General features: G+C 40.1%; 1 protein-coding gene across 3 annotated transcripts in view; it reads right to left on the bottom strand.

Moving 5' to 3' along the window:
* The window catches only part of CNTN3 (contactin 3), a 352,529-nt gene extending 334,045 nt beyond the window's left edge, over window positions 1-18,484 (bottom strand). For all 3 annotated transcript variants that reach the window (XM_040492151.1, XM_040492152.1, XM_040492153.1), the window contains exon 1: window positions 18,380-18,484. The gene's annotated coding sequence lies outside the window, so the exon portion shown is untranslated. The remainder of the gene's footprint in view (window positions 1-18,379) is intronic.
* Window positions 18,485-18,507: the final 23 nt, after the last annotated feature.

Raw genomic sequence — 18,507 nt, 5'->3', positions numbered from 1 at the left:
TATATATGTATATATATATATATATATATATATATATATATACATATCCGTCCATCCGTCCATTGACTGTATCTGATGATTCTTACTTTAAGAAGTTAACGCAACACAAATGTTTTCTCTAAGTCTTCAGCCTTCAGGATGTGGCCATCCTAAACGGCTTGGCTATGAGACATCTGGGTCTTATTTTACTGAACGAAAATGAGTGCAAAAGAGCAGGTTCTTACTAGGATGTTCCATCACAGCAAATAACTGTGGGTCACATCCAACTGAAGACTGACCTCCAGTATTCTTAATAAACTTGTTTTTTAAGGAGTTTGGAAAGCACAACTCTGGATTTATATTTCTTACAGATCCTAAGTTCTCTCTAGAAAATCTCTTTTTTGGTAAGGTTGCAAAAAAAGTATGTGGAATTTTATGAATCGATGATTGTTACCTTTAATTACTTCATAAAACTAGCAACAATTGAGTGGCTACTATGTTTTAGGCACAAATATAGCTTTAAAATAGGGGCCCCTGGGTGGCTCAGTCTGTTGGACATCTGACTTAATTTCCACTCAGGTCATAAACCCAGGATCATGGGATCAAGTTCTGTGTGAGGGAGGCTCTTTGCTGAGTGTGGAGCCTGCTTAAGACCCTCTCTGCACACGCTCTCTCTCTCTCTCTCTCTCTCAATCCCTCTGCCACTCTCCCCTGCTCTCTCTCTCTCCTTCTATAAAATAAAAAATAAATAAAATAAAATAAACTTAGCTTCCTAAAATGTAAATGAATAAGCAAATTGGCTCAATATCTTAATACATATTATTAGGTGTAGGGTTTTTGGTTTTGATTTTTTATTTTTTTAGAAGATGTCACAAATTCTGACCAGAAAACTGAGAGTTTTATAGTCTGGCAAATTTGTTTTCACTTAGAACAATTTATGACAATAAGTCTAAAATGCATTGTGGCTAATTAATGGCTTTGTGGGGGAGGGCTGATATACATAATACATTAGCTTTCTGATGGTTTCACCTCAGATCCTGCTGAGTCGTCTCCTCTAAAATTTCAAAACATGTAAGTGGTTGAAAGAATAGAAGTTCCATTTTCTCTTCTCTTTCATAACAACTTATGGTGCAAAGGTGATTTGCTACTGAACATCAAAGAACAAGGAATAGACATGGAAGATTGAAGGGACATCATCACATGTGACTTTATATGTCCAAAAACATACTAGTCTAGAATTCCTAATGATGTTATAAAGTCTAAGTGTTCACAGGAAGGGAAAATTTTTTTCATTAATGCTAATAAACACTGGTATTCTTATTTGAGAAGAATAACAACTACCAAAAAGCGAGTGTCTCTATGCCGGCAATGGTTTGTTTTTCAATCTGACAAATTGACTTTACAGATAAGGAAAATGAAGCTCACTCAGTTTAACTTTCCAAGACACTCTCTCTCTATCTGTATCTGTATCTACGTCTACATCTATATCTATATCATCTGTATACATTATATATATATCTTAGTGAGGGGATAAAAACCTCACCTTTACCCTGTTCACTGGTTGGAATTGTTGTAAGAATAGGATCGATATTAGCTGCTATTTGTATTATTTTAGCATCTGCTAAGAGGAAGCCCACCTTGACAGTAAGAGGTACGTCACTGACTTAAAAGGTCTGTAGAAAAGAAATATCAAATATGTATTCCATTACCTACCCAACACTAAGCCACAGCACAGTGGAGTAACCAGAGATACCTGGCACAGAGTGGCCATTCCTTCTCTAGAGGTGGAGGAGGAGACGTGGCACTTTGAATGGTAGACACAGAAGGATAAAAGACATAGGGAACATGGGAGAGAAGAAATTACAGTCCAAAGGGAATGTTCCATTCTCCTAGCTACATGCTCAGTGAAAGACGAACACGAGATGAGAGGTACAGGCAGACTCTCAACAGGCTGCACGCGGCAGGTCTGCTGTAACTTGCTAGTGCACCTGCTGTGACAGGGCCAGACTACAGGGCTGTCTGCTAGTACACAACTCCACCAATCTTGCCCTTATAGTAAACACACTGTACCACTGTTACATATTCCAAACAGTATTTCCTACCTGAGAAAAGTATTGAACAATGTATACAGAAACAAAATAAAGAAACAAAAACACAATGCGTTACCAACACTGAAATCAATGGATCCCATTCCCTGAGCAACTCAGTTCATATAAAATAAGAGTCCGATTGACTTGAGCACCTTGGATCCTGCCGGTTGGAAATGGTATAATTCCGTCATCAGGGGACACTACTGTTTAAGAGGCAAAGTTCCAATGTCTTCAACCTGGCATCAATATGTGCCAGCATACTGATGAGAACAGCAAATGACCTGGAGTTAATCCTTTTGTCTTCAAGGGAAGTATAACCAAGTAGCCCCTGGAATTCAGGTCCTCCCCGTTCTCCTAACCATACTGCCAGGAGAAGTGAGGCAATTTAAACACTCCATCCATTCATCCGACCAGAATTCTAGGGCAGCCAAGTAATGAGAGGAGGAGGGCTCCATTTGCTCAGACAGTTCAAAGGACTGACATCAGGGATTGGTCAATGTACACTGATTGCACACAAGGTTGTCTAAATCACTTATTCTAGGTTTCGTCCTGAACCAGAAAACCACACTTTACAACCATTTCAGTAAGTGTTTATCATTATCCTTAGAACAATGATTTCATTAGATATATAAATCCCTCCAAATGATTTAATACTGTATGTGAAAATTCTCTACGCTCTAAGCAAAACTCTTTCTAGAATGATATTGCATCAAGCAGATGATTATTTTTTTAATGAATAAGGAGTAACCCAGACTTTGTTCCTCCTAGCTACTGAGCTGTGGCTTTGTGAAATGGAATTTACAATCACTAAAGAGAAAACAGCCCCAAATCCCACAACTCCTTTCGCTTAATTATTCATGACATTGATCAGCACACTTATTTTTAAAAACAGATAAAGTTACAGCAGCACTCATAGAGAAAAGAAAACTTCTTGCTATCTGGTACCACTGAGGACTGTGGAGTTTCTTTTTCGGGGATTTGTACTCTGCATATGCATACTTTAAAAGCAGCCAAATAGCACGAGTACATATTAAAACAAGCTTACAATATTAAATGCCATCTTCTGCAGGTGACACTTTTCATCCTAATTTTACTCACCAAGATTAAATTCTGCTTATTTTTCTTAATCACAAAAATTAGATAACTCTAGCAATCCTAAAAAATAATAAAATACTAAAAAACAAACTTTCGACTCCCCATACCAACTAAGGGTGTCTTGGAAACTTCCAGAAGAAATTTTAGAACATACATAGGTAGTTTCCTTGAAGTGGGAGGTGTCTGTAAAGATGGGAGCCAACAATTCCTCTTAATGAGGTCCATGCTGCCTCTCCCCATCATTAGGTAAAGCCTGTTTCCCCTTCTCTTGTTTCTGGAGTGGCTTTGCGACATGCTTTACCCAACAGAATGTAGTAGAGGTAATGTTCCGCCAGTCTCAGGCGTAGACCTATGAGGGCCTTACAGCCTCCACTTTCACTCTTTTGAAATATGAAAGAAAAGCAAGTCCGGATTACTGAAATGATTATGACATAAGACAGGGCAACCCATCCTGGTCCTACAATTTCCAGGTACCCCAAAGAGGCAGCAGACTTGTAAGTGAAAGCATCTTGGATCCTCCAGGCCTAGGCAAGCCACCCCAGCCAACACCACATGGCTCCAAGAAGAGATGTGCTGTTTCTGAAACGCCCTGTTAGAATTTCCAACGCACTCAAACAGAACTATAAACAAAGACTGTTTTAAACAACTAAATTTTGGAGTGGTGTTACCCAGCAATAAATAACCAACAGATTTATAATTGAATTCAGTACAGTGTGATTCCCAGAGTTGTACTCCTTCCTTCGTATAGCAAGCAACTCATATTAATTCTACAAATGAATCAATCCACAAATACTTCCTGAGGCATTTCCTAAGTGTAAGGCACATAGATAAAATTAATACTACTAATACCAAGTGTTTAATGGGAGCTTAAGTATGATTATTCATTCATTAAATATGTAGGGAATGCTTACAAAGACGCAGGTAATGTGCCAGGCACAGGTGGCAACACTTAGAGAAATTTCACAATTGAGAGGGGTCTCCAGGAAAATAAAAGACAATTATAATAGAGTATAACTGCTATTGTAACAAAGGGTTAAATTCTAGGTGTGGAGATTTTAAAAAAATCTAGAAATAACTATGTTGAGGCAACATGATGCATATCATAAGAAAAGTGGCTGAATTGCTCATTTGTTGTAAGCATTAAATGGAGTGGTTAGCATAGCACTTAGCACATAATTAATCCACATTAAATGGTACTGAAAAATCTAAGCTATACAAAGAGTTACAAGAATTCAAACAGGGAAAGATCATGAGTGGTTTGAAGGCTATTTGTGGTCTTTATCTAATTGGTTCAATATCTTTGAGAGCCTACTTGCTGCCAGACGCTGGGATACAGAGGTAGTCAAGAAAGGTAGGTTTCCTGCCCTCAAACTACCCAATCTGGAAAACATACAGTAATAAGGATGATGACAGATATGGAAAAGTAAAGCAGAAACTGTCATCTGTTCAGGAAGTGTCACTTACTCTGCGACTTGTAAGATGAGCAGGAGTCAGCCAGGCAAAGGCTGCTGGGTGAGTGCATATGTATGAATGCGTGTGTGTGGTGGGGTGGAAGGAATGGGGGTTATGGGGAGGTGTACACACTCAGAGGTCACACCACATGCAAAGACTCACCCAAGAAACTGAAGAGATCCCTCACTGCTAGAATCAGAGAACAGAGGTTGGAGTTCCCTATGACAGGGCCAGGAGGGCAACAGAGGTAAAATCATTGAGGCCCTGTAAGCCCTGTCAAATAATCTGAACTTTACCCTAAAACAACTGAAATTCTTTAAGGTCTGAAAGAGGGTTTCATATTACATTTCATATCATACACTGGCTGCAGAATGGAAATAGGTTCAAAAGAATCATGAATGGATAGCAAATGCAGGAAACCAGACTGGATGCTTTTTTACTAATTAAGGAGAATGATGATAGTGGTTTAAGTGAAGATACTGGAACTAAAGGTAGAGAGAACTGAGCAATGTCAGTGCAGATTTCGGAAGTAGTAAAGACAAGAATTGCATGGTATTCAATATGGGCTGCAAAGAGATCAAAAATACATTCCAAGTTTACAGTTTGAGCAATTGGTGTGATGCTGATATTGTTTTCCGGTGGTGGGAGAAAATAGAGAACACTGGTACCAACAAAACGCTGGCAAGGATGTTCATGAAATCAGTTCTTTTAGTAAAAAAAAAATTTTAACGTTTATGTATTTTTGAGACAGAGAGAGACAGAACATGAGCGGGGGAGGGTCAGAGAGAGAGGGAGACACAGAATCTGAAACAGGCTCCAGGCTCCGAGGGGTCAGCACAGAGCCCGACGCGGGGCTCGAACTCACGGACCACGAGATCATGACCTGAGCCAAAGTCGGATGCTTAACCGACTGAGCCACCCAGGCGCCCCATCATGAAGTCAGTTCTATAAGTGTTGGGGCTGAAAGGCTCTGAGAGATCCAGGTAGGAGTGGTTTACTCATCAGCATAGCCCAGGTTATGCTGCAGTAACCAACAATGTGAAAACTCCATGGCTGGTGACAATGAAGTGTATCTTGTGCTCATGTCTGATGTCAACTGCTGGTCAACACAGGGTTCTCTTCATGGCAGCCACTCAGGTCCAGACTCCAGGAAACTCCGTTTCAACATGGGTTTTCAGGGCCTCAGAAACAGATGAGAACACAAGGAACTATGTACTGGCTCTGAAAGCCCCTGTAGGAAGTGACTAAACATGAAGGGTTCACATTTCATTGGCCAAAGCTTGATAACGATCAAGCCTTGATGATGATGTCATCATCAATGGCATGGGAAAGAAACACCCTTCTTCAGGAAAAGGATGAATGAATGATTCTCAACAGTTTCTGAACAGCAATAAAGCAAATTTACATCTTTGGATAAAGATGTAAATGAGAGCTAATGAGAGACGAGAGAGGTTAAGTTGAACTTGAAAAAAGATGGGTATGATTTTGACAGAAGTAAAGGTAATCATTAAGAGGATTCCAGGTATTAATGTGGAGCAGTGGTAAGGAAATCACCTATGATGGATAGTTTTTGTCAGTTTCTGTGTTCCTCTCTTTATATTAAGGAGGAAAAGAGGGAAAAAAATAAATGATTTCATATGAGGGAAAAGGAAAATGAGACAACCAAAGGCTCCATGGCATAAAAAGAGCTGATGAGGGCCAGCTTTGGAAATAGGGGAAGAGGGAGAGTTAAGCTAATAGGGAAGCAGAAAAACATCCTGAAAAGTGAACTCAATCTCAGTCCTAGAGATGAGAGCCTACATAGAGACAGAAAAGTGAGTCCACCTGGGGTCTGAGATGAGTAAAAAAGTTCACTCACAATCATTATGGAGGATAAGGCAATAGTTCCCATTTCCAGTTACATAAACTTTTCTTGTAAGTGGAGGCTGTTCCAGAGTGAAAAATGTACTACTTGCAGACATGGGAAATATGGGTTCCACTTCTGGTTAGGTCATTAACCTGTACTTGACCTGAGGCATTCTATGAATCTTTTTGGCCTCATTGGCAAAACGTGTTTTAAGATGCTATGCTTTCTAAAAATTTTTGGACAAAAAAAAAGCTCTTTACAGAGATGTTTATCTATTCCCAGTCTGCTTTAGATTTATAACAGGGCATGGCCTCAGATCTGCCTCTATGCCCTAAGAGTATCCTGCACTCAGCCCAAATCACGGTTTTCCAAATCACGACTTACAACTCACCAGGTACAACTCTCAACTACAACAAGCATGGACATGACTCACTGGTTCCCAAACTGGTCAGTCCAATGTTTATCAAGCAGACAGACTGTGCTTATACTTTTGACCCTTGAGGATTCAGCTCAGTCCTAGATTAATATAAAGCCTTCCCTAATCATTCTTGATAGTTCTACCAGTTACCTCTCATTCTTCTCAGTTCTCTTCATACACCATACCTCCACTATTCTATGAATATGTATAAAATGTATGTAATGAATAATACAGACATCAATAGTAAAAGTGCTACAAGCAACAAGTAGGAGAACTATGGGGTGTCTTAAGGGCCTCATCTTACCTCGCATATTTATTACAACAAATCTATACGGTAGGACCGATATTTCAACTTTACAGATGAAGAAACTGAGGCTTAGGAGAATCAATTAATGTGCCCAAGGTCACAAACCATTAAGTGGCAGACAGAGTTTGCCTGGATTGAGAAGCATACACAAACCACTGGGCAAAACTTCCTAATAGTATTCATTGGATTTCCAAGTACATATGGGTTCTTCTGATTGGGCTGTACATGCTCTGAGAACTTTCATTGTCTTTTCCACCTCTGAGTATTACTGAGCTTCACACAGGACTCCTTCACTTAGGCAGCAATTAGAGAGTTATAATTCATTCATAAGCAATAAAATGACATTTTACATTTCCGTTTTTTTTAATTTGAAATGCAACTAAAATCTAGAGGGCATTTACAACGCTTAATGGATAGGAGATGAGGTTTGGTGCTATAGCAGATTGCATTATTGGCGTCAACTCTTCACCTTTCCTGTATCTATGCCCTTGGCCATGTGACTTTGCAATAGCTGCCATTAAATGGACAGAGGACAGTTCCATACCCTTGGCTTTGAGTTTGGCCATGTTTCTCATTATGGACAACAGAAGACAGCATAAGTGATAATAATCCATGAGTGACCAAGATCTCTTATGATTCCATCTGTCCTTTTGCACCTATGCAATTGGCATGAGAATAGTTTCTACCAAAGGATTTCTCCTTCAACCTGTGCCTCAGAATAAGATGCTGAATTATCTGAGCCATTCAGATGTGAAGCCTGAGCAGAGAAACCCAGCTTGCCCAAGCCAAGCTCTGCCAACTCCTAACTGACCCATAAAAACATAAGCAAGACCAACTGAGTTCAGGAGAGCTACCCCAGTCTCTCACAAAAGTGAGAGCTATATAAATTTCTCTTATTTTGGTTACTGAAGTTTTCTGGTTAGTTTCTGTAGAGGATTATTGCACTTAATAGCTAATTCGTATAAGTGAACTGCATTCTGATTCACAAATATTCCTTCCTCACCCCTAGATCTATACGCGAAATATGTTTCTGCCCCTCACCTTGGGCATGTAGTTTGTCAATAGTATATCAACCTGTGACTGGACTCAGCAGAAGCTCTAATGTGCTGGGAATAGTTTGGTTCAACGTTTTGCACTTGTGCCACAAGTGTGGTGACTAAAATAAATCTTAGGTTTTCAGCTTTATTTCATAATTAGATAAGATTTGGGGGTACAGTTCTTGTGGAAGGGTTGAATATAACTAGTGTACATGAGACTGAAAGTGTATTTTGTGTGTAGAAGACTAAGAGAGGTAGATTATGGTGGATTACGTTATTATTTGTAAATGCACTTATCCTCTTTCTCCTTTATCAGCTCTACTATGACTGCTAGCCAAAAAAAAAGTGTGGGGAAAAAAACCCAAAAAACAAAAAAACAAAAAACCTGACATATGACCAGTCCTAGGCAAAGTTTTAAAAGCAACTTCACAGCTCAAGTAAGCCTCTTGGGTTTCTGCCTTCTGCTGTGAGAATGTGTACCAGATAAGGGCCTTTCTTAACCTGGGTTCCCCAGAAACAAAATCTGAGATGAGAAGGGTCTACTGAAGAATGCTCTCGAAAGAAAAGAATGCTCTCAAAAGAAAAGTATAAAAAAAAGCATGATGAGGCAAAGAAGGATCCTGAAATTTAAAGTACTGTACATGAGGCCTCTGTTGATCCTCAGGGGCTTTCTGGAGCTGGTATAGGCTTCAGAATTGTCCTAAATTAAAGCAAAGGGATCAGGTTTTTGTACCCAGGCAGCGGCCTCTCATTGGCATGGACACCACCTAAGAGGAAGCATAACCTTGCCTGAGACAGTTCCCTCTGCAAAGGGAAGTTCCCCAGTGAGGGATGAACCTGCGAGCTATTAGCAGCCTATCTACCAAGCAGACATGGGTAGGTGTCTAAAGCCCTACGCTGGTAGACCTGGATGGAATGCCATGCTATACACTGTGTGGCTGTACTTCTGCCCGGAGCCCAAAATGAAAAGCCACATGGAGCAGGGACACAGTCAATCCACAGCATGGAAGAGAACCATGCTGACCCAACTCTGACCCACAGCTTTTCAGGCAGGTGATTAATATCTGTCCTCCAAAGCCTAAGAAATTTTTGGATTATTTCTTACCAAAGAAAAGTTGATGGATATACTTATAAAACAACAAAAAGAAATTAGACTTCACATTTTAAAAATATGTACTTACATTTTTTGATAGAGAAAAAGTGCCATATATGCACATGTGCAAGTGGGGCAGAGAGAGAGTGAGAGAGAGAATCTTAAGCAGGCTCAATGCTCAGCATGAAGCCCAAGACAGGGCTTGATCTCACAACCTTGAGATCATGACCTGAGCCAAAGTCAAGGGTCTGTACAAGCTTCACTAAATAAGCCACCTAGAAGCCCCTTTAGTTACATTTTTTAAACGTGCTTTTTAAAATTATGAACATGTATTTGTGTGTGTTGCTGCTACATAAACTACCCTAATACTTAATAACCTAAACATAACTTATTTCCTGATGATTCTGAATTTGACCTGAGTTCAGCTTCGTGGTTTGTTTGCTAATTTTGCCTGATGTCATTCATGTAAGTCAATCATCCAATGGCTTAACTGGGACTGACGGTCTTGTGTGACTGACTACCAATTCTGGCCATTAGCTAATATTGGCTGTAGGCTCTGTCTTTAGGTGGCCTCTCAATCTCTAAAAGGCAAACCTGGACATCTTTACGTGGAGGTTTCAAGGCAGTAAGAGAACAAGAACATAAGCCCCCATCACCCTAAGGCTTAGGCTCAAAATTCCCAATAACACCACTTTGGCTACATTTTTTTTATTGCTCAAATTCAAAAGGGCAGCCCAGATTCAAGGGGAAGGGAAACTGATTTATTTGCTTGAAGACAGGAGCAAGTACGCAAAGTGCCAAGAAAGGTATGGTTGCAGCCAGCTTTGCAAACAGTCTCCCAAGGGGCTGATGTGCGCTTTTTCTTTTTCTACCAATATTTTCCTCTGAAGACCGAGTTTGATCACGTTTATAGCCACCTTCCTTGCCCCTGTAAAGAACCCTCCAAATAGATGTAATCTTTTCAATTAGACAGTTGAAAACATTTACCCACTAGGGGTCAGTACTGAAGAGTCAATTCAAAAATAGAACCTGAGAGAAAGGAAGGAAACTAAGAACTCATCTGAGAAAGAGGAGGAGGAAGATATGGGCTAACTTTCCATAACATGGTGTATTAATCTGATATACAATCTAAAATTCCTCCCCTTCATTTGATTTTATTCTCTTCTGGTTAATGCTTACAAAACATTTGTATTTCTTACCTTCTGAATTTTATAATTTGGTATTAATTCTATTCCTTATTCCAGTCTATGACTTTGGTGGTGTGTGTGTCTATGTCTATATATGTGTGGTCAAAGTGGGGCGGGAACAGGAATAATAAGACATAATCAGATTATTAATAATAAAATGGAAGAATAAAAATAATGATTCAGGAGGAAAACCCTGTGACTAATTTCTAGAAAAACAACAGAAGATATTTCCAAGCAAGTCATCATGCAAAACCATTTATAGCAGCAGACAATCATGGCAATATTTGATTAAAAAGAGAAACATCTATATTCCAGAATTTCCCATTATATGGAAATATGCCTTCCACTTACAAGCATCTTCACAGAATATGTGGCTTGTTTCAAATAAAACCCTTCCAAATATATATACACATATATTTCAAATAAAACCCTTCCAAATACATATATATATATATATATATATATATATATATATATATATATTTTTTTGTTCTTTTTAAAAACTAATATTGCCACTAAGTGCTACAGAATCAACTCCATAGGGGTGATCTTTGTTTAATATTGGTGAAATAATCCAGTAAATTAGTACTAAACATAAACATGTATATCTTTCCATTGCACATTAGAACATTTTTTCTAATGGTAGGAGAAAGTGAGAAAGAGAGAAAACCTTTGGCCTGCAAGATTCAAACTTCAAAATTATCCAGCTGACATACACAGGTTTTGGATGGTTTTTCTTAGCAACACAAAAAAGCTTCACTAAGAATAGTTGAAGAATACGACAAATTGCCTAGCATATATAAATGTAAACACTTTTGTAGGCAAAGGGAATGGGCAGTGGTAACAGCAGTGCTGTCTGCTGTAGCACACGCCGGACTTTGGTATAAATGGGCCTTATCTGTATTCCAGAGCCTTCAGAATACTCACTGCAATTGGTAACGATTGGTAATCAGCAACTTTCTGCTGCTTTACATTCACAGAAGCGGCCAGCCCAAGTGAGTAGCAGCCATCAGATTAGATCACTAGCTATATTGTTCGGGTTGATTTTAATTGCCTGAAAAGGGTCATTACCATCTTCTGCAATATGTTAAGTTATTTTAAAGAGTGACTATTTCTATGTAAGAACAAAAATGGACCAGGAGTCTGTTCGTGTTAGAAAGTGTAAGGAAATATTCAGTAAGATCGTGGCCCTGGTGGCATAAAAATCCTGTCCAAATCTGATTACATTGACAAACACACACACTTACCTGCAGAACTTTTTAAAACTCATATGGCAAGTAAACACAGATTCCCAAGCTGATGACCACAGAGAACCACCCAAATGTCACATCCTGCTTTATAAAATGCCAAGACTTCTGTTTCCATGGCAACTTTTACATATAGGCAACTCAAAGGTGAATGAGTTCATGATATTTAAGAGCAACAGGACAAACATTTGCATGGGAAAAGGTCCATCCAAGTGGACTACTTAAAACCTAGAAGCCACTTGCAAAAATATTATATCACAGTGTGTTTAACACGGGAACTGCAGCTATCAGGGTGTTTGTTCTTTAAATTCAAAGCCTAGCTACACAATTGCATACATGGGGTACAAGTGCACAGAGCTACACACACTCATGTAGTCGGGCTTAAAAGATGCTGATAACTACATAAGGTCTGTTGTCTTGTTAACAGTAGCACACGAATGTCAATTCCCTGGTTTTGATTTTATACTATAGCCAAAGCACAATACCACTGTGGGAGGATGCTGGGTGAAGGACAGACAGACCTCTCTGTACTATTTTTTGAAACTCCCTATGAGTGTAGTTGCTTTAAAATAAAAAGTTTAAAAATATTAGTCACCAGGTCTCATCACCAACAAATAACTCAGAAAATCCTGTAAAGGATCAAGGAATGCACGTTATTTCAACAGAACAGTTAATGTTTCTAGAAAGATCACTTAGTTGGGAAGCAGTGAGAGAGATATGGAATATCTCTATAAGGATAAGGGGGCTTTCTGTGTGTGTGTGTTTTTTAAGTAGGTTTCACACCCAGTGCAGACCCCACTGCGGGGCTTGAACTCATGATCCTGAGATCAAGACCTCAGCTGAGATCAAGAGTCGGATGCTTAATGGACTGGGACACCCAGGTGCCCCAAGGGGGCTTTCTATTGAAGGACAATTGGTAAGACTGTTAAATGCCCACAAGCCTGTCTTCCCCCATTTATAACTATGTAGCTCTTGATAGTTTAGGAAGATGTACTTTTGATTTGTTGTGAAGCATTTAGTTATTTCTTTCATATTCATTGTTTTACTCTAATAAATAATGGATCTTGAGAATTCCAAAATTACTCCCATTGCACTAAACTAAGACCCTTGCATCAAGGACCAGCCATCAGTACCAAAAACCAAAGCTTATGCCCCCTTAGGGCAGATGTTTGTCACAGAATTTTTCTAAGTTCAGACCATATCAAGATATTCATCTGTTGTCAATTAATAGTTTGCCACCCCAAAACTGTGCAAAATACAATAAAATCTTTAAATTATACACTAAAAATTTTAAGTCCAATAAAAAGAAGCCATAACATAAATAACTACAGTATAACTGCACGTGAATAAAAGAGATCAGCTCATCTTTTTTGATTGTGCAAATAGTCACCAAAACCCTAATATGCTGTGCCACTCCATGCGCAGACTATCAGGAAAGACAGATATTAAACAATTGCACAGTATCAATTGAATTCCAATCCATTATCCCTCTAAAGAAGAAAATTTTAAAACATAGTTGAGAGTGGAAGCCACACCTCCAAACCTAATCTGGAGGACACTAAAGGCTTCCCAGAAACAGTAGGATTAGAATTAAAGAGCATTCCTGGCAAAAATAACAGTGAATTAAGGGTGGACATGAGTTGAGATGTGAATGAGGGGCTTGGAGTTAGAGCCAAGGGTACAGGAATCTTGAAGCCAAAAGCAACATCCTGGGTTTTCAAGAAAGTTTTAAAAAGCTCTGTTAAGTTGGAAGTTCAAGGATGGGTGAGAAAAGAGAAGTCTCATGCAGACAGGCTCCATCAGTGGCATTTTCTCTGTAGGCTGTGGGTGTCCAATGATACAAGGTTTCTGGTTCATGGAATAATACAGCAGCATGTGTGAGAAAGACTGGAGAGGGGCGGAAGGTGGTTTCTTCATCTGCTGCATTTAGTAAGAACTTTAGGTAAGAACTGCAAAGGCAGTGAAGGGCTTGGAACCTGGCTGGTGGATAATCACACGAATGAATGTTCTTGTATTTTTAATCAGTCGACTGGTTGCAGGGACAAAAGAGGACAGTACCGAAGACCACTTGGTGCCATGTGCCTTGAGGACACAATGAGAAAAGATGAAAGAAGGTATCACCTTATGCTACAACCAGCTTGGGAGGAAAAATGATGATTCCCATTCTGACACAATGGCTTTGAAGTAGCAGATATCCAAAAGTTCTTAGAGATCTTAGAGCAAGGTGACAGAACACTCTGTAAAAGTCAGCTGCAGACCTCTGCTGAATATGAACATGACAGACAGGATCTCTGGTCACAGAGGTGCTCCAGCCACATGTTATAAACTCAGCACCCCAAAAAGCATAGTTCCCATGGGTTTATCAAACTCCATTGTGAGCCACGTCCTGTGATAGAAGCTGCTTTGCAATAGTAAGTAAAACAGATGTGGTGACTGTTTGTAAGATGGTTACAGAATAGTAAACAAGGAATCAGATGAGGAGATAGTTTCAAGTTATGATAAGTGCTTTGGGCGATATGAACAAAAAGAGACAAGCAGAGGGATTAGAGAGCACTCTTTCAATAAATATTTATATTGTGACCAAAGGTGTGATCAGCTGTCAAACTCTATGTGGGGTGTGCATGTGTGCGTGTGTGCGTGTGTGTGTGTGTGTGTGTGTGTGTGTGTGTGTTTGGGGGTAAAGGATAGAATGGGCTACCAGGCAAAGGGATAAAATAAACCCTAAGATAGGAAGGAGGTCAACAAAACTGCAGACAATGGACAGAAGCCTATGAAGTTCTTTCTCCCCAAAGCATGGCATGAGATGATGTTGGACGCAGGGGTAGTGTTTAAATCCTACATGGCTTTGTAGATATTTAATAGTTCTGAATGCAATATAAAATCATGTAAGTGCTTTGAGGAGAGGAGTATTAATTTAACTTACATTTAAGAAAAAAACTGCCCTGACTAGCGTGCAGATAATGATTTGGGGGAGGAAGCAAGAGAGGAGGCAGGGAAACCAGTGCAGTTTTCCCTTGGGAGGAGATAGTGATTTGGAATAAAATAGAATCATGTGAGTGGAGATGGACAGAAGTGGAAAAATCTGAGAAATATCACAATCGAAAGGACACACAAGATCTGAGTTGGACTAATTCCCTAGAATAAGAGTATTTGTAGTATTGTAATGGTCCCAAGCACTCTTTTTTCCCAAAGATAGCATACTGACAGCCTCATTTATCAGCAATATAATCAAAGTGGTTTTTGAATTACAGATTTCATCCCTGAACATTTGAAAGGCAATCAAAGTCAAGCAAGTTAGAAAAACAAATGGGACAAATTTGTTCTCCTGTTTTAGAACACAGAAAATTTACAATCTGAGTTATAAAGGCACCTAAGAGAGGGCTATGGAATTGCTATAACATATATAATCTATTACTCAGAATGCCAATATGTCTGCAATAAGGAATATGCATACTTCCTGAATTATTTTATCCTACTTAATAAAAGAGTCATTTTTTTCTCACTTTTTGCAAGGCAGCTTCTTGCACAGTAAAGATTCTACAAATATTTACATTCCAAGTAGCAGAGCTGTTTGAGATGCCATAAAGTTCTACCAGCACTTCTATTACAAACCCTTATTTCTTGTTTATAACATGTACATAAAAGGGGAGAAATAAAAATGTACCATGGATTGGAACCTGGCATACAAAGTTTCGACTAGGGGGAGGATTGCTCCTGCAGCAAATTTTCAAAAGAAATGTTCCGCTATATTTAGTAGATAAATGGGGGAGTGGTGCTACAAACCAAAAACCACTTAGCATAGTTGATTTGTTCCTGAAATTTTTACACAAATGAGATCTGAGACTGAGATCTGTTACACCTTAATTTCAAAGAAATGTTCTGTCTTCAACTATCCTGTGGCCAGCCCAATGCTCTAATTACTGCCAAACATCTTTGCAAAAAGGATAGTATCTCAGGCAGTGTTATCAAGCATAAGAACTAGTCTACCAGAATAAGTGACTCGTAAATACATTTTAAAACCATAGGAGCACCTCTGAAAAACTCACCTTTAAAGAGACAAACTCCCTAAGATCAAAAGGCTTGAAAGTGAACTGGTGGCAGTAATTGAATCAGAGATGGCAAGCAAACATGGCCAGCATCAATTAATCCATCTGACTGTCTCCATACTGGGAGTTAACATTATTTTACTGCTAAGACCTTACTAACCGGTGACTAGAAAAACACAGACCACTGAACCAGCCATGTGCATAATACAGTGATATACAGAACTGGCAGCTTTAAAGGGGCAATTATATCTGTATACCATTTCGGCACAAAACATTTCAAGAGCTAATGAGAACTTCAAGTTTCACACTTAAATTACGCAGTAAAAACAAAGAGAGAAGATGCGTACCGAATGTGTGAGGAGTTAGGAACTTATAAAAGAGAAGGACGCTTATTTTGCTAGCAGAGAGAAGAGGCTATTAGTTTGTAATAACTGGGCATATATGAAATGTGACAGTGATAAAACTGAACATAAATCAGCAATGGAAAGGCTACAGCTTGCTGTCCGTAGCTAATCTTTGCTCCAAGTGAAATTGCTCAGCACTTTGGTCCTATTAAATGTTCTGCTGCCATTTTAAGGAATAATCAGGCTATCCGGGTGGGTTGTGAAGGATGCTGAAAAGTTGAGAGTTCTCTTGGAGAATGGACTTAATGCCTTCATGTCTTTGTGCTAACATTACTGATATTCAGACATTGAGAAGAACATGGAGGTGAATGTTATTGTCTGAGGCAGCCAGTGCCTGCATCTATTGCCCTACAAATCAATTAGCCACTGTGTCTGTTATACCACCTTCAGACAGGAGGGCCACACATATGCATTTAGCCTCACCATTTACCTAAAACAAAAATGTGCAGCAATTCACTCTAGCTCCCGGGTGGATAGTGATCATTTCGAGGGTCCTCAAACTACATGTTGAATCTCAACTGACTTGAAGCAAACACTCAAAGATCATTGATTCCTGAGCAAATATATTTCCACTGGCAAGGCTGAACCCTATCAGATATCTTCTATGAACCACATTTACCAGAACTTGTCCCATTGCAATCAGTGACTGGCACATATTAGGCACTTTGTAAATGTTGCTCAAATGGATATGAATATTAACCTACAGAACCTCCTCCCTGGTACCACAGCCCACCAAGGGTTAAAACCACAACCTCAGATGTCAGGTAATTGCAGCCAAAGCCATGTTACTGTTAGTAAACACAACTAGCAAAGCAAAAGTAACACATTTGACTTCAGTATTGAGACATAATAGCTCTTCCAAAGGCAATTATTCCTTTCAAACACTGTAGGGCTCTGACTCATTGTTCTGATTAATTCTTGTTTTTTAATCTATTTACAGATCAAGATTCTTTTTCGGCTCGTGTGATATTCATCTCTGTGGGGGTAAACAGAAACCACAGCTTGTAGAGTCCTCCTACTTTATATATATATATATATATATATATATATATATATACCTGCTTAATCATTTTAAAATTATTTCTGGATTTACCTACTCACCATATGAGCTGGGGTTTCTGACCTCCCTCCTGAACATCACGCATCTCCCCTCCCTGCTCTCCTCTCTGCGTTGCTTTCTCTAGCTCTGTTTTCCTCACATCATGATTTCAGGTGAACAAACTGGCCACCCCCTTCCCAGAGCTGTCTGTCCCCCTCTCTTTGGCTCGGACCAGAAATTGACTCTCTTCACCGTAGCCGGTACCATTTTGTTACTAAATCATTCCTCTGGGCACATCTCCTTGTTGTACATCAATAAGTAAATGCAGTACAGGGAAGGACAGGCGGATTGGAGGGTCGTGCGGGGCTTTGCACAAGCACAGCCCATAAGCTGTTCATTCATTTCAATCAGTCAAAAAATTTTCTAAATGGTGCTGTGTCTTGGGGTACCCAGTTGACACTTCCTGGTTTCCGTTCCTGGTAGTCTGTTAGCCGCTTGGTTAGCTTTGCACGGCTCCTTAGAGAAGAGAAAAGCAGCCAAGACCAGGTCCGAGCTCAGGAAACCTGGACTATAGCCCATTCCAGACAAAACCTGGCAAATACACGCGGCAGAAGATTCTGTCCAAGACTGCAGATTGAAAAGTGGAAAGAAAATGAGGCTTGGAAAACTTGGTCGCTAATCGAAGAATCCTCCGCCCTAGTTTCCCCAGAGCTGGAGAGCAGGGAGAGGTTTGTGGCAAAAAGCTGTATCACATTTCCACCCCCTGCACCGCGGACCTAGGATTCATCTTTTAAGTACCCTTGCATTTCACAACTTTTTTTTTTCCAACTTCACTAGCCAAATCCGCTGAGCTAAGGGCTAGCCAGTGGGACCCACCTCGCATTTCCCCACGCTGGAGGTGGAGATGCAAAGTGTTCCCATCCTGGAAACCAATCCTCGCCCAAGAAGAAAAAAATTATCTCCCCAAAGCAAATCTGCTCCGAGACGCATCTTTTATTCTCCACTCGTCGGGGGCACACCCCGCAAACAAACTAACTTTAGGGCTAGGAGCCTTGGAGCCGGTGCGTAAAGTTTGCCAGGGCAGGTGGCTCACCGTAGTGCCCGGGGCCGGCGCAAGAAGCCGGGACTCTGAGACTTACCTGATTTCTGCAGCGCACGAGGCGCCCGCTCCGCCGGTGGGCCGGCCGCCGTTCGCCGGGGCCTGGGGGGCCGCCGTGCGCGCCCGCGCGAGCCTTCGCCGCAGCTCCCCGGTCCGCGCCGTTCCTGG

This window comes from Herpailurus yagouaroundi, unplaced genomic scaffold (assembly GCF_014898765.1).
Source record: "Herpailurus yagouaroundi ecotype Mexico unplaced genomic scaffold, PumYag 183, whole genome shotgun sequence".
NCBI classification, from domain to species: Eukaryota; Metazoa; Chordata; class Mammalia; order Carnivora; family Felidae; genus Herpailurus; species Herpailurus yagouaroundi.
The sequence above is the reverse complement of the archived record's forward strand: the minus strand, read 5'-3'. Positions and strand labels throughout refer to the sequence as shown.